Genomic DNA, 15622 nt, shown 5'->3' with positions numbered 1-15622 from the left:
TCCCTACTTTTATTCAAGTTCCACCATTAGTCAACTAATGTCCAGGGTGTCTTCTTTAATATGTGAAATAGGGATACTTCTTTTTTAATTCAACGTAAGAGACCACTGTGAAATTTCAGTGAGGTAATGTATGTGAAATGTTATACTCCGTAAGCTCTTAAACACCTGAGTCTCATACCATGCTCTGAAGCAGGAAGCCAAGTCTGGTTCCTGGGTCCTGTTCCCTACCGCGCTTTTCCAAACTCTAGGCTGAGTCTAAACTTTGTTTCCTCCTGCATACACTTCCCTCTGCGACACACTAATATCCCTTACTCCATCACTGTCTTCCTTACCCTCCCCTGATGAGAGCCTTCTTCCCAGTCAACTTTAAGCTCCCTTTAATGATATGTGTAACGAGTGTTCAATAGAGTGTATATGTGTATATTTAATACCATTTATGTTTTTTTCTTGCTAAGTAATGCATCATAATTTTAGAAAATTGGGAGTAGTCAGATTTAAAGCACCCGTTGGTTTAGAATCCCTGACTCAAAGTCAGATGTCCTGAGTTCTAGACTTGGCTTGTCTCCTTGTAAGTGCAAAAGTTTATTCCCAGTTCCAGGTTGCTAGTGTAAACTTGAAGTTTGGCCCAAACAAAACTCCCATCAGATTTATTTAGAGTGTTTATGCCAAATGGAATTCTAGAAACCCACCCTTGCCCAGTGGCTGAGCCAGAACCACTATCACTGGGGGTAGACCTGGGCATTTGTTCTGCATTTTTTATAGCCCTCGGGTGACTGTCAGACAAACCAACTGTTTCAGAAGCTCTGCTCCAGGCTCTAGACCACACGTTAAGTAGCAAGGGTGGGGGTCTGGACGCGCAGTATTGGCATCCTCTGAGAGCTTGTTAGAAAGGATCTCCCCCTCATTATCCCAGGCCTACTGAATCTGAATCTTGCATCTCAACACAATCCGTAGGACATTCTGTCACATTGAGGGTTTGAGAAGCACTGTTGTACCTTGGTATCATTAGATACCTACTGATACCTGGGCCCCACCCAGACATTTTCCTGTACTTGCTCTGGGATGCGTACGGGGCAAAGGGTTCTTACAAGCTCCCCAAGTTATTTTAATGCACAGCCACAATAGAAGATCATTGTCCCCCAAATCGCAACCCTTTACGGTTAAGCTGTAACCTGAGTTAAACTGGCTTTTGTGGGCTCCCCCGGGACCTTAAGGACCGCTTAAATGGTGCTGTTTAAGGGACAATGGGCTCCGGGGACAAGTTCAACCACAGAGCTTTGGGTTCATAAAACCCGGGGAGGGAGACTTCCTGCATCTTCCCGCTAGCAAGCCGGGCGCCGCACCAGTCCTCACCGGCTTGCACCCCCAGCCCTGCCCCGCCCGGCTCGCCCCCTCCCGCCCCGCGGCCCGCCCCTCCTCCCCCGTGACGTGCCGCAGCAGCCGGGATCATGCGCACTCGCGCCCCGCTCCCGGCGCTGCTGCTCCGCCTCGGCGCCTGTCATTCTCCGCGGCGCGGCGGCGAGTGCGGGCTGCGGTACACTACTGCTCGCTGGTCGGTCTGCGCGCCAGTGACCAGCCGACTGGGGGCGGGCTGGCGGCTCTGCCTGCGGCACCGCATCGGTTTTTCTCCTGCCGGGTCTCTAGTTGAGCCGGGATTCCCTTGGAGCCAGAGAGACGCACCAGGGGCTCCGAGCGCCGCGCTCCGGGGCTGGAGGCAGCTGCGGCGCTCGGGTCCGCGCGGCCGGGTGCAGTAGCCTCAGTCCCCGCCGCCGCCTTGCTTAGTCGTGTGCCCTGGCGAATGCCCGGCGCCCGGCACAGCTGAGCCAACGCGACTGGTGCAGAGCGGCGGCGCCTCGTCCTGCACTTGCCGCTGCCGCCGGGCTGTGCCGGGGCGGCGGCGCTGCGCGCCCGAGTTTGCAGAGGCTGCCTCCGAGCGCTGTCCCCCAAGAAGACTCCCTGCCTCCTGAGTCCCAGTAAGTTGACTGTAGTTTCTGAAGTTGGAGGGAGCCGTGGGAAGGAGAGGTTCGTTTTTATCTTCTTGTGGGAAGCCGAGGGTGGCCCCTCTTGTTAGCAGAGTTCCAGCTTGAGGAGGGAGTTCAGGGTGCCAAGAAGGGGACCAGGCAGCTGGAAGGTCTGGAGTCCAGGGCTGGCTGACCCCAGCATCTCATGAATGTGCCAGTTGGAAATATGCTGGGAGAGGACAGGTGCTCCTAGGGCATTTCGACTGCTGCGTGCTAATTATTCATTCCAAGCTCCTTGACTCTGTGTGTACGTTGGGGTGAAGGGGCTGGGCAGGGTCTTGTCACCTCCATCCTAAGTCCTCTGGGGAGTGTGGCCAGCACTACGATGGATCTTTGGGCGAGCCATTCCTTTCAGGCCTGCAGGCTTCCCGCGCATCCCGCTTTACTCTTCCCCTGGGCAGAAGTTGCCAACCTTTTCATAATTGGAGCCTAGTCCTTTAGGGAGAAAACAACTTATATGTCGACCCGGTGTTTTATGCCCTAAGGCAAATTAAACAAGCATGTGATTTGATACACTTTAAGAATGTAGGCAAATCTCAAGAAATAGCATTCAAATAATGACACTTGGGTTTCACCCTGATTGTCCTGCACCTCTTATGTAAGCCTCCCGGCTGGATAACTTTGTCTCTGCAGTGGCTGCAGCTGTGGCTCTCCATTCCATTTGTTTAAAGTCCAGCTTGAACAGTATTTAATGAAAATGCTGACATGATATAGCGGCCTGAAGTCTGAAACAGAGTGCACTCTTCAAATTGGAGTGTCTTCTCCTAATAGGGAGCATGGGAGGAACAACCCAGTATATTTTTCAAGGCAGCTCCAGGAATTAGACCCATAAATCATGTTTTAAAATAGCATGCATTGTGCAGAGAGCATGCAGAGGACCGCTTTTTGAACACATCCCCTTTGTTTTAGAAAAAGTGGAAATTGTTCATGCCAGACAATTGTTGAGTCTAAAAGTTAAGTGTATTGATGGGCCTAATTATCTTAATAAACAAAGAGCATGATTTATAGGTAGCTGCAGTGCCCTACTTTGAAGGATAGAAATCTTTAACCGTTCTTTCTCAGCTGTCCCTGAGAGATTCCTTTTAAGCAGAGCTATGGATTATCATCATTGATGCTTAATACCTGATTTGATTAAACTTGTAAAAGGAATAGTACTTTGAAATACCATGCAGTATTGCTGTGTGACTGTTACACAGCGAATATTATAAATAAGAGGAATATTTGAAGTATTGGGTATAGATGTCATTAGTTTAACAAAATAGATCATATTAAGACTTCCCTGCTAAATATATACACACATACATATATGTTTAATTTGGACTTGAAATTATGGTTTAAACCAAAGCTCAGGGGTATGTTTTAATGTAAGATTTATTTACATAATCTTTGAAGAGAGAAGTGCATTTATTTATGGTATTTCAGCATACAGAACAAGACAAACTAGTTATAGGCACCTTATTTAAAATGTAGAGGGGTTTTTTTTAGGAATACTAAGAAAATACACAAAATGTTATTTCAGAAGTTGAAAAGTTAGTCACATCAACACATTGCAGTTTGTGGGAGCATCCAGTGCTTATCTCTAGAAGAGATTACATCCAAGTATGGCATCTCAAACAGATTGACCCAGTAAGCACTATTGCATCCTGGTTAGCAGGACAGGCTATGGAGCCGGGGGCTGCCAGCTGTGGTACCATCTGTTTGAATCTAGGCAAGTTACCCAAAGTCTGTGCCTCAGTGTCTTCATCTGTACAATGGGGATGACAGCAGCAGTACCTACCCCACTGAACAGTAGTGAGGATTAAATGAGTTCATAGACATAAAGCTGTTGGGCCAGTATCTGGCATATTAAGCTTGTTCTCGGAAAAATTTTCATTGTAATGAAAGGAAATGCATCTTGGGATACTATGGACATTGAATTGCTGCTATGGACATTGCATTGCTGCTGATGAATGTTAACAGAAGCAGTTCATGTGTGTAATAGGAGAGAGAAGGTATAAACATTTATTGTGCACTGTCTAGCGATACAGACACCTACTGGTATTTAACAATGTCTTGCTCAGTTCTTCACCACAGTCCTTTGAGGTAAGTGTCTTCATCTCTACTTTAGAGATGAGAAAATGGAAGCTCAGTGAGATCAAATAGTAGAAATTGGAGCTGGCATTTTAACCCATGTCTGTCTGTGTTGAAACTATGTTCTTTTTGACCCTGCTGCTTCAACTTGCAAATGAAGTAGGTGCATTATTATCCTCAATTTATACATGAAGAAATCTAAGCTTAAGGATGTATGCAAAGTGCAGCACCCACAACAGAAATGATCATAATTATTGTTAAATAACTTGCCCATGCTTCCAAACCTCCTAGTGTGTGGTAGAAGTGCCAGGTCTTTCAATTTGAAGTAGATTCTGTTGCTTTATTATTTTTCTATTCATGCATTCAGAGAGTCAAAAAAGAAAAATTGGTGTGATGTTAGAGTTTACACTGGAGGGTGTTGTTCTCTGTTTGGTTTCCTGCCTGCACGTGTAGCTGCAGCAATCTACACAGTCAAGGAAACCAGCACGGCAGCAGTAATCAATCCACAAACGACATCATCCTTGGATATGAGTTCAGTCCCAGCTGGACAACTCCCTTGGGCAGAGAGAGGCCTTGCGCTTTGCCTCATATTAAACTGCATGTTCAGAAATAGAAATAATTTATACTTACCATTAAATAAGCATGCTTCCTTCAAGTCTTAGTACCCCATGTCATGGGAAGCAGATTCCAGGGTGCTGTGTGAGCAGTACTTCCTTTAAGGTTTCCATAGCTTGTTAGACTTCTCACCTGGGTTCCAGAGGTTGGGAATGATTGAGAGGCGATGGTATTTTTGTGGCTGTCTTAGGTTATCACCCAAATACTAGATAGTGTTCTCGCCTTTTGTAAGTCTTGTTTCTAGAGATCAAAATCTAATTGCTGTACAGGGCACATAGACCACAGACTACTCACAGTCTGATTTAATTTAAATCGCAGACTGATTTAATGTTTAATGAAACCTCTTAGTTAATGTATGCTGACACTGAATGGTGCTTCAATACAAATGCTCAAAGTTGGCTTAAAAAAAAAAAAATCAAAACTCTCCGAGGGTTCTACTCTTCCTATAGGCTGCCTTCATGTGCCTGGGGACACAATACCATAGTTGCAAAGTGCCCAAAAGAGCCCCTGCGATCGACTGAGTCGTCTCACATCTCTCTAAATTATCTTCTGTTTCAACTTTAACCCTCCTTTTCAGAGAACAGATATTCCCTTTTGCTCAATTAATAGTAAATTTCAAGTGTTCCTCTGCTCTGGGTTATTCTATAGTAAAAGTCTCCCCTGATCACTTTTGGGACTTGAATGAGGTTCATGATTTATTATTAACTAACTCCTCAGAATATACATATAGTTGTTTCATTTCCCATCTGTGTTATCCGTTATCTATTTAGTGGCTTATCTGTGTCACTTTTAAATCTCTGAATAATTTTCTTCTGACATCCATCAGAAGATACGTGTAAAAGAAATGCAAACTAATTTTAATATGGATATAAATGAATGAAGATCATTGACAGTCATATGTACTGTTTTGAATTTTCTTCACTTTGGGCTTGAGGAGTTGGGAACTGATAGTTCCAGAGCTCCTGCCTCATGCATTGTGAGAGGCGTGTTGGGAGGTTATACAAGTTATACACGCAAGCAGTTCACATGCAGCCCTGCAGACAGCCCGTGAGGGCTCGCTCATTGCTGAATTCAAGGGCAAAGGGTAAGTATGAGGGGAAGATAGCTCTGTGCATGATTTACGTGACCACATTTCTAGTCCTTACTGGTTATCTTTCTGGATAAGAATTGGAATAAATAGCTTACAGGGAGCATTTACTGTGTGTTGGCTGCCATGTTAAGAACTTCCCTTCATCCTCACTATGATCTTGTGTGGTGGTACTTTATTATCCTCTTTTGCGGAAGTGACAACTGAGGACTAGAAAAGTCAGGGCACTTGTCCAAGGTCACTCTAGTGAGCTTCAGAGTAAAGAGTGGAGCCCAGAACTGTGCAAGGAGCCCAGTGGTACTTACAGAACATTCTGCTACCTCTGATTTTTGAGTCTTTGTGATAGCTAAACTCCGTTGCATGGATTTATATATTACATAATATAGATGGACTATATTATGCTTTTCGAAAGAATCCTATACTATCTTGCCTGGTCCCCAGGTGAAGGAATGGTGGGAAGACACATGCCTACCTTCTTGTCCACTGCCAGCGGCAGGAATTGATGGCACAGGAAGTATCATCTCCATTATCTTTGTAGAAGAAGAGCTTAAGCTTAGTTCATGCAATGAGCTCCAAAAAGAAAACCACATGTCCGCTTTGTGAAATAGGAAGCATAAAACCTTCAACTGATAGTAGAGCACAGTGGGGAGGCATGTTAACTTTATCTGTGTTTAGTGTCACATACTTGCATCATTCTCATTAAAAAAAGGAGAAGTGTGGAGACCTGAGATTTTCTTGGGTGATTAAAAAAAAAATAAGTTTATTTAAATCTAAAGAAGTGTCAGCAGTGAACTATCATGGGAGAACCACATTACTACAGCAGTGTCATCTGTCATCCCATGAGACTATGGTTTTTAAAGGAAATGAACACTTACGTCTAACCAGTAACGCTTAAACATGTTATCTTATAGTAAGAACATTGCATCAAATCTTCCATGTCTGTATCATAGCCTTTCTCACTGCAGTCAAAATGGAGAGTAAAAGGACAATTTTAAAACCGTCTTGTAATATTTTCAAAACCCTTCTCCTGAGCCCTACCCCCTCTATGTTTTCTCGATTTCATACTGGCGCCAATATTTGTTCCGTAAGTTAATTCATATCCTCCCCTGGAGTGTGAATTATAAAGGAACTATTATGATTATAATATTTTGGCTTATCCTGTTGATCTCTCATTCGTCCCCATCCTTGACGTTATAGGACTGTGTGATTTTTTTAACCTGAGAAGTGGTTAAAAACGTTTTAAAAATTTAGTCTCCTAAATGTAGACTGTTTATTGCAGAGAACAGGGAAATTGGCCTGACTGGGGGCATTTGCTAAAAATACAGAGCTCTTGAAACCCTGTGAACTTCATGGAGTAAGCAAGTAGAAAAAAAAAAAATACGGAAGAAGAAGAAGTAGTTTTAAAATTGGTCTCTAGGCTGGGCGCGGCGACTCATGCCTGTAATCTCAGCACTTTGGGAGGCTGAGGAGAGTGGATCACTTGAGGTCAGGAGTTTGAGACCAGCCTGGCCAACATGATGAAACCCAGTCTCTACTAAAAATACAAAAATTAGCTGGGCATGGTGGCGTGCACCTGCAATCCAAGCTACTCGGAAGGCTGAGGCAGGAGAATCACCTGAACCCGGAAGGCAGAGGTTGAAGTGAGCCGAGAAGATCATGCCACTGTACTCCAGCCTGGACAACAGAGCAAGACTTTGTCTCAGAATAAATAAATAAAAATAAAATCGGTCACTAGCAGCTTTGTACTTCCCTCTCCCATTTCATAGATGTCCAGCTGACCCAAGTACTTCCCTCTCCCATTTCATAGATGTCCAGCTGACCCAATCCGTAGGTACCATATCATGTATTCATTTGCAAGTAATCAGGTTCTCTTGATTTTCTAAAAGTCCCAAAAAGTGTGACTAAATCAGCATTAGTGTCATCTGCCATCTTCGTGTTGAGAGAGCCCCAGGGTTGCGTATGTAAGTTTTTATGTGAATTTATGCTCTGAGGAATGAAGGGTGATCAGGTAAGTCCTCAGGCATCTCGTCTCACTGTATTTGTGACTCCATCATTACTATTAAAGTTGCTTCCTCCCACACCATCCTTTCACCCCAAACCATACCCATTCCTTCATCATGCACATTGTGGTGGAACATGACGAAATTCTTGGGAAACTGAAGTGTTGAGGCAGCTCATGTGCTAAGTCAGAGGAAAAAATACATAACACAATAATTTTTTCTTTTCATTAGAAAAAAAAAAAAAAGCCAGTCCCTAACATAGCTAGACACAAGAACACCATACCTTCTGCATTCAGCGGTTGGGAATTGCAATCAGAGTGGCCTTATTAATTTTTCCCCGGCAGCTTCTAAGGAGGGCTGTGATGAGCCTCTAATTGACATGTAATCAATCACTAGCAGCTTGTCTGTGTTTTCAGTCAAATTTAGTGGGGGTGATATTTATTCATTTATACAATCACCAGATATATATTAATATGACACCAGGCATGTTGTTAGGTGATAAGACCTCAAATACTAGAAAATTCCTCTCTCTGCCCTCAAGCATCTCAGATTCCTGAGGGAAGGAGACACTGAGCAGCAGTTGGAACCAGCGCTTAAAGGACACTGGGCTCTGTCAGGGGTGCCTGACTCCAAGGGGATGACTTTCCTGACAGCTGGGCTTGATCGAGTCTGGAAGAGCCAGTAGGAGGGTACCAGGAGGCTGAGGGTGGGAGTGGGCAGAGAGAAATTATTCTGAGAGAGGGAACAGGGAATATGGTGCAACAAAGGTACCGGAGAGGCGGGTTGTGGAACAGCTGGTCATTCCATGTGGCTGGTGCACATTGAGGGTGGAGAATGAGACTGGAGATGGAGAGCGGAGGCTGGAGCCACTTTTGGAGGGTCTTGTGGGCCATATTTAGTCTTGTAGATGAATTTGAGTACTTTTATAGAATGATCACTCTGGGTGTATTACACAGAATGGATGGGGTAAGGGACAGATAAGGTAAGCTGTGCAAAAAAAAGCTTTTGAATACTGGTGTGGATTTAAGGTCTAAACTCCCACTGATAAGCGTGGGGACATTAAGGGGAGAAGCAAGGAGGGGATGGTGAATTTAAGGATGACTCCCAGGTGTCTGGCTTGGGTAATTGAATCAACAAGGGTGCCATTGGAGATGTTAGTGAATACAGAGGATGGAGCAGTTTGCAGGAGAAGATGACAAGTTGTGGATTCATGCACCACGAAGCACCAGAGGGACATCCAGGACCTGAGATGCAATTGGCAGTTGTACAGCCTGTGGTTCTGGAATTCGAAATGGAGGCTGAACTGGAAATGTACGTTTGCAAGTCTTCTGTGTATGTGAAATTGTTGTTAAGATTGTGATCTGCCTGTGAGAATGTGTGGACTGAAAAAAAAAAAGACGAAGGCCAAGGTGGCTGTCAGAAGAAAAAGAGATGGCATAGTAAGATTAAGCGAGAGAAGTTTTTGACAAGTGCTTCGACACAAAGTGGTAGAAGCCAGAGGCAAAGCAGAATGAGGTGCTTGATTGAATGGGAGCCGAGTGACAAAAGAAATGAAATTGAAATAAAAAGAGAGCAAAGGGACAGGTCTGACTGTTAACTTGCTTCCGTTTACACAGATAATGGTGGCTTTTTCTCCTAAGAGTTTCCAGTTCTGGTCAATAAATATTAAGACCTACTATGTGGAAGGTGGGTGGGAAAGGGGATGGGGGAGGAAATAAAATAACAAAGCATGAATTTGGATCTCAAGAAGCGTATGGAATTTTCATTTCTTATTTTTTTCTGGATCTCAAGAAGCTTATAGAATTGTCATTTCTTATTTTTCTTTTCCGTTTGTTTTTCTCCTTCATTGACAGCAGAACACAGGCTTCTTGGGAGAATGGGAAGAATGAAAGAATTACTTTGTTGGTGCATGAAGTGCCTCAGTTCCCCATAGCAGGCATATCTCATTTTATCCACAAAATAAACACACTGAAAGAGAAGGTGATAAATGACCCATTATTTGACAGATTCGAAAAACTAAGCTTTTATCATGGCCATAATGTTATTAGAGGGTTTGGACCTTTGAACCAATGCTTATATAATTATTAATGAGACTTTCGGCTCACTGGATTATTTGATGTATGCTGAGTAAAATATCCTGTAATTTTCACTTGTCTTCTAAAAACAGGACACATTATATTATAGACTAACTGGAGTATTTGGGGATGATGGAAATAATTACCATATATTTTAGTTAAATATTATGCCTTTCAGTCCTCAAACATTTGTCCTTTAATTTTGACCTAAAGGCAGAATCACTCCCATTGTACAGATGAGGAAACTGAGATACAGGATTCAGTTGGGTCGTGGAGATAACACAGCTAGTAAGTGGTACAGCTTCTAGGATCCAAAATGAGGTGTCTTGGGTTCATAGCACTCCATCATGTTGCTGTATCTTTGTGAGTAGCTACTAAAGAAGAATTAGGGGGTGTTATATTTAAGAGATTTTCTTTATTAGTCTGCTCAAAGCACCAACAGTAGAAACTGTTTCAGCTACAATTTCTATATTTGATGGGCCACAGGTTATTTATGCAAATATATGTGATTAAGTTAGATTGGGGAAAAAAATCTTTTTTTTTTCACAAAATGAAAATCTTTTACATTCATTATCTCAAGAGCACTAAAAAAGAATCTGAGTATAAATATAAGGATTCAGTATTTTAACTTATACAATTATTGTGGTTAAACTTATTTGTGATACAATGGAATTTATTTTTCAGCAATTGCAATGTCTGTTGTCTGTAAGAAGCGTTCTGTGTGTACACGTACCTGTGTGTGCATGTATAGAAAATAAAATTTAGCCTAATTAATTTTAAACTATTGGTTTTCCTTTTGTAATATTTTTGAATTCTCCAGATACACTAAATGATATTGCTTGCTTTGTCTTGCCAAAGCAGCTATTATGTTATTCATTTAATGCCAAAGTGTTAAATCATTTGTCTTCTGTAATGATGCAGAAGACATGATGCAGGATGAGTCAAAGGGATTTAGTTGAATGTTACAACTTGTGTTTTGGCTCCTGATAGTCTAAATTTTTTATTTACCTAATTTTGCTACTATTGAAGCAGATATTAGCTCTTAATATACAGTAATATTAGAATCATGAAAAGTATATAGAATGTTATGGCTGTTGGAAAAAGTTTATGGTGCTGCATTTTTTTCTTTCACAAAAAATATCTAGGAGGCTTACTAAATTGCAATTTCCAGATGAAAGCAATTTCTAGCAAGTAGCAAAATGCTGGTGCTAATGCTTATCCCTAAATCTCAATTTCAAGCTTCATGGTGCCTCTTTTACATTTTAGCTTCGGTAGGAAAAGTTGAATCCAAAGGGGGCTTATGCCTTTGTGACATTTGGTGGATTGCTCTTTTGTTATTGGTGCTGATTTTTTAAATAACAATACATTTATAAATTTTAAAAAGTTTTAAGAAACGTTAGGCAGCTATCTTAGTTCTGAATTATGACTACACATGGTGTATTGTAGTAGCCTTAGTCCAATGTAGTTGAAAAATTACAATATAGGCATGTGAAAATTTAAATAACAATACAAAGTAATATGGTATTTTATATTTGATTTTTATTGTTCTTTATAGTAATATGTGAGGAAACTCAAATGAGGTAAAATGAAGATTAATTTGGTCATTTCATGCCTCATGTGTCCCAGTTTCATCCAAATGCAAATATCATAATCCAGGGCATAGAGTTAGTGTTCTGTTCAGGTGATTTGACACTACTGTATTTATTACTCACTACCAAGATGAACAATTAAACTGCATTTCCTACTCATCTTTCTATGAGTATATATTTTAATATTATGTACTAAGAGTTTTCATTTTCTAAAAAGAGTAATTAAATTTTCTTTACCTCATTTTTCTTATTCTTATCAAATTGTATTCAGACATTTTTATGTTAGTATATACCTGACATGATAGAACATGTCTAAATTAGTAATCTAATTTGAATACCATAATTATGTGTACAGTTAGAGCTTGATTGAATGGAGTGCTTTTGCACATCGTGTATGTTCTTTCTCTTAGTGGATTTAGGAATTACGTGCTTAATATTAAAGAGTCCTAAACCTGTTTATGTTTACTAGTAGGCGCACAGAGCAAAATATAAATACTTTTACCAATAGAATTGGAAAAGATATGCTTCCTTTTTAAGTGTTAGGAATTAACACGTAACTGTCTGTGGTAGTTTTCTCTTATATGAACAGATTGATAGGAAATATAGAAATGGCTGAAAACTAGAATGGTGTCATTGTATTGCCTAAATTGTTGGTGTTGAGGTTAGAAGTCCATTCTTTTGTTTTGCTAAATAAGAAATAAAGGTGCTTTAAAATATTGATCATAAATCCTGATAAATATATGTACATATTTAGTGTTAGGAATATTTTTCTTTTGTTTTAATATGTAGTGGTCACTTTGCCCAAAATGTCCATCTTGAACTTTAGTATGAAATGCTCAGTATGTCCAAGGTAGAATTGAAACCAAAACATTTGGAGTCTTATTAAAAGGATACAATATGGATAACAGCTTTTTAGTCCTTGGGCTGAGATATTTGGAAGAGGATTGCTAAATACTGTGGTCATTGAGAAAAATAAAATAAAACACTGATGTACTAAACTTACACTTAATTTAATGGTTTCTGCTACCACCATTCTTACTTAACCTTTCCAACTGACTGAGTTATTTGCTAATAGTGGCATGTCACAATCTGAATTATAGATCTTTCCTTTTAATAAATATTCAATAGCATTTTCAAAATTGTTCTCCTAGATACAATTCATAATAAACAGCGCAGTGCTGGCAACCAGCATGCTTCTTTCAGACTGTTTTATAGCCACAGGCTGTTTGGCATTTGGACACTTCTCTTAGTGTTTCCACGGCTCCACATTTCCTGAAAACTGTCAGCCTTATATTAGAATTAGCCTTGTGCATCTCCACAGTTACATGGAGAATGAAAAGAATTTCTCTCCTTTTCTCTCCCTGTAATACGCCAAGACCTGTGGTCAGAGAATCATTATTTACTAGTCATATGCTTTTTCTTTCTTGATGTTCTCATTAGCTTCAGAAGCCATAGCACGAAAGGCATTGTTGAAATGTCCGCATCGGTTTGGTTTGATGCATCTTAAACTTTTTCTCTCTGGAGCTGTGGTTCTTAACCCCCGAAGAGGACATTTGGCAATGTCTGAAGACATTTTTGGTTGGCACAGTTGGGGACGGGGATGCTACTGGCATCTGGTGGGTAGAGGCCAGGGATGCTGCTATACATTCCACACTGCACAGAATAGGCCTCCCCAGGGAAGAATTTTCTACCCCGAAATGTGTATAGTGCTAAGCTTGAGAAACCTTGATTTAGAAGGTAGGGAATGTCTGTTTAATTTGTGTTATATTTTTTACGCAAACGAAAAGTGATAGATGGTTCTGGTTAAGAAATCATTGCATTTAATGTAATCATTTGTTGAACACCTAGTAAGCTCTGAGAAAGCAGTGAAGACTATGACATGGTTCTTGCCCTGGGGTATACCCTGTCTTTGTCAAAATGATTAGTAAATAAAATCAAACTGGTCGATGTGATGTATGCTGTGATTAGAGGTATGCATGGCATGTTAAGATAAAAATAATTTAGATTTCGTTTGCTAAATATAAGAGAATATCTGGAAGGGATTGTCCTCTGACTAAATGTAATATCAGTCATTTGTGGGTAAAGAATTTCTAGTTTTTCCTTGATAATTAGGAATAAGTTTCATTTATTGTCTTTTTAAATGTCAACTTGTATTACTGTGAAATGTCAGGAAAGAAGGGAAGGCATTGACATAAAAAGTGTTACTTCAGGAATTTGGGAAATTAGTTTTTCATCATCTTCATCGAGTTCTAGTTTACTTGCCATAAAAGTCTCCAATTTCAACGGAACAATTCACTGATTTTTAGTAAACGTACAGAGCTAGGGAACTGTCACCACAATTCAGCTTTAGGACTTTTCTATCACCCCAAAAAGCTCCCTTGTACCTGCGTGCAGTTAATTCTCATTCCCCCTGCCAGCCCCAGGAAGCCACCAATCTTTCTATCGCTTGGTTTCTTTTCTGTCTCACTTTCTGTCTTTATATATTTGCCTTTTAGCAAATCTCTGGACATTTCATTTGAGATATCAATATTTACCAATAAAAATGTAGTTTCTATCTTCTTTTCCAAGATCAGCATCACCTTGTATTTTTTATATTGCCTATACCATACACAGTGCAGGTTCGGAGACTCTTAGTTATCGGAACTCTCAGACTGATAAAGTGAAACATGCAGCAAAGAAGAAAAGCACGTGTGTAAGTGTGGAAGGTGTGCCTGTTTTTCAGCTTTGTCCCTGTGTCAATGGTGGTCACCCCCTCTACTACTTTTGTAACTCTATCTACAAAAATAATGTTATAGAAATCATTGAAAAGCTGAAGTCAGATAAATATCCGCAAGATGTGGGGAAACTACAAAAGGATTAAATCTGGAGAACACGCCTGTTTGGGAGCTGTGTTCTGGTCAACCATTTCTTAGCCAAACCCTTTGGGGCCAAATATCTTTCAGAATTCAGCTTTTAGAAAGGTAATACAGTACATACATTGTCTATTAATGTAATACCCCCATAGGATCCAGGCAACACACAGTAATTTTTGTAGCAAAGTGGATGAATATTCACATTTAGTTAGAGAAAAACTAACCACATGTCAGCTCAGGTCAGTTTGGGGAGCAAATTCATTTCATAGCAAAATACAAAGAAACTCTGTTTTTAGAAATTTTTGCATTTCAAAATTGTGGGTAAAGGTTTGTGAGACTGCCTCAGTGTATCCCAGGATATTGCATTTCAAACTATTGCATTTCATCTTCTTTCTAGCTTCCCACCCTCCAATCCCCTCTGCCATATACACACTTCATTTAACTTAGCCATGGATGTATTTGTCTTTCTTTTTCATGTTAACTTCCTATCAGACTTGACAAAATGCCAAATTAGCTGTTCACTTTTGGTGGATGAAGGCCAGGTACAGATGTGTTATGGTCAGCTAGGTTTGTGGTTTGTGGTTCACCTCTCTGCTGAAGGCCTGGATTGTAGCCATGTTCATCTGCACCAGCCCTGGGGCCCAAGAATAACAACATAGTTTTGTTGGGTCAAAAAGATACCCATGGAGAAAAATCCAGAGGTAGCAATGGCAGCTGCCATCCCAGGTAGCCCCAACTCAAGCTTGGTAGCCCTCATACCCATCATGAAATCCTGGGCAGTGAGACTAGACCGCTATAGAAAGAGAGTCAAACCAGAGAAGAGAATCCACTAGAGTAAATTTTCTTGTGGGAAAGATATTTAGAGTTCAAGAAAGATAAAGACATGAAGAAAACTATGTGGGGTTCTGTAGTGGACCCACAGCTCAGAAGTAGGATGCCAGTCCAAACCAAGACATTGAAGACTTGTTGCAAATCATTGAATTTTGCATAATCATCTTACGTAATTTGCCTCATGGTCCTTAGCAAGCCCATTAGTCTTTTAACCATAAATTTCACATCTGTGTTAATTTCCAGATTTCCAGTGGTGGTACTTAGGAAACTATAACTGCAGGCCAGTGAATCTTAACCGGTTTCCTGTGGCACTCCCGAGTTGCTATAGACCCATCGTGAATGTAAATGAATATTTTGATGGATGCGTACAATTTGCTTTCTTACAAATAAAATGCACACTCTTATAGCAATATTACTTAAGCAGAATATACTGTAGGTTATGGGACCCATTTACAAGCAAGAGGATCCAATTTCTGCAAATT

At 40.8% G+C, this 15622-nt stretch overlaps 1 protein-coding gene across 7 annotated transcripts in view; it reads left to right on the top strand.

Annotated features, from left to right (window-relative positions):
• The first annotated feature begins 1500 nt into the window (after positions 1-1500).
• PAG1 (phosphoprotein membrane anchor with glycosphingolipid microdomains 1) overlaps positions 1501-15622 on the top strand; it is a 140421-nt gene continuing 126299 nt past the window's right edge. For all 7 annotated transcript variants that reach the window (XM_005563616.4, XM_073999051.1, XM_045398436.3 and 4 more), the window contains exon 1: positions 1501-1973. The gene's annotated coding sequence lies outside the window, so the exon portion shown is untranslated. The remainder of the gene's footprint in view (positions 1974-15622) is intronic.

The sequence above is a fragment of the Macaca fascicularis genome, chromosome 8 (genome assembly GCF_037993035.2).
Source record: "Macaca fascicularis isolate 582-1 chromosome 8, T2T-MFA8v1.1".
Lineage (NCBI taxonomy): Eukaryota > Metazoa > Chordata > Mammalia > Primates > Cercopithecidae > Macaca > Macaca fascicularis.
This window is presented reverse-complemented; position numbering and strand designations above follow the sequence as displayed.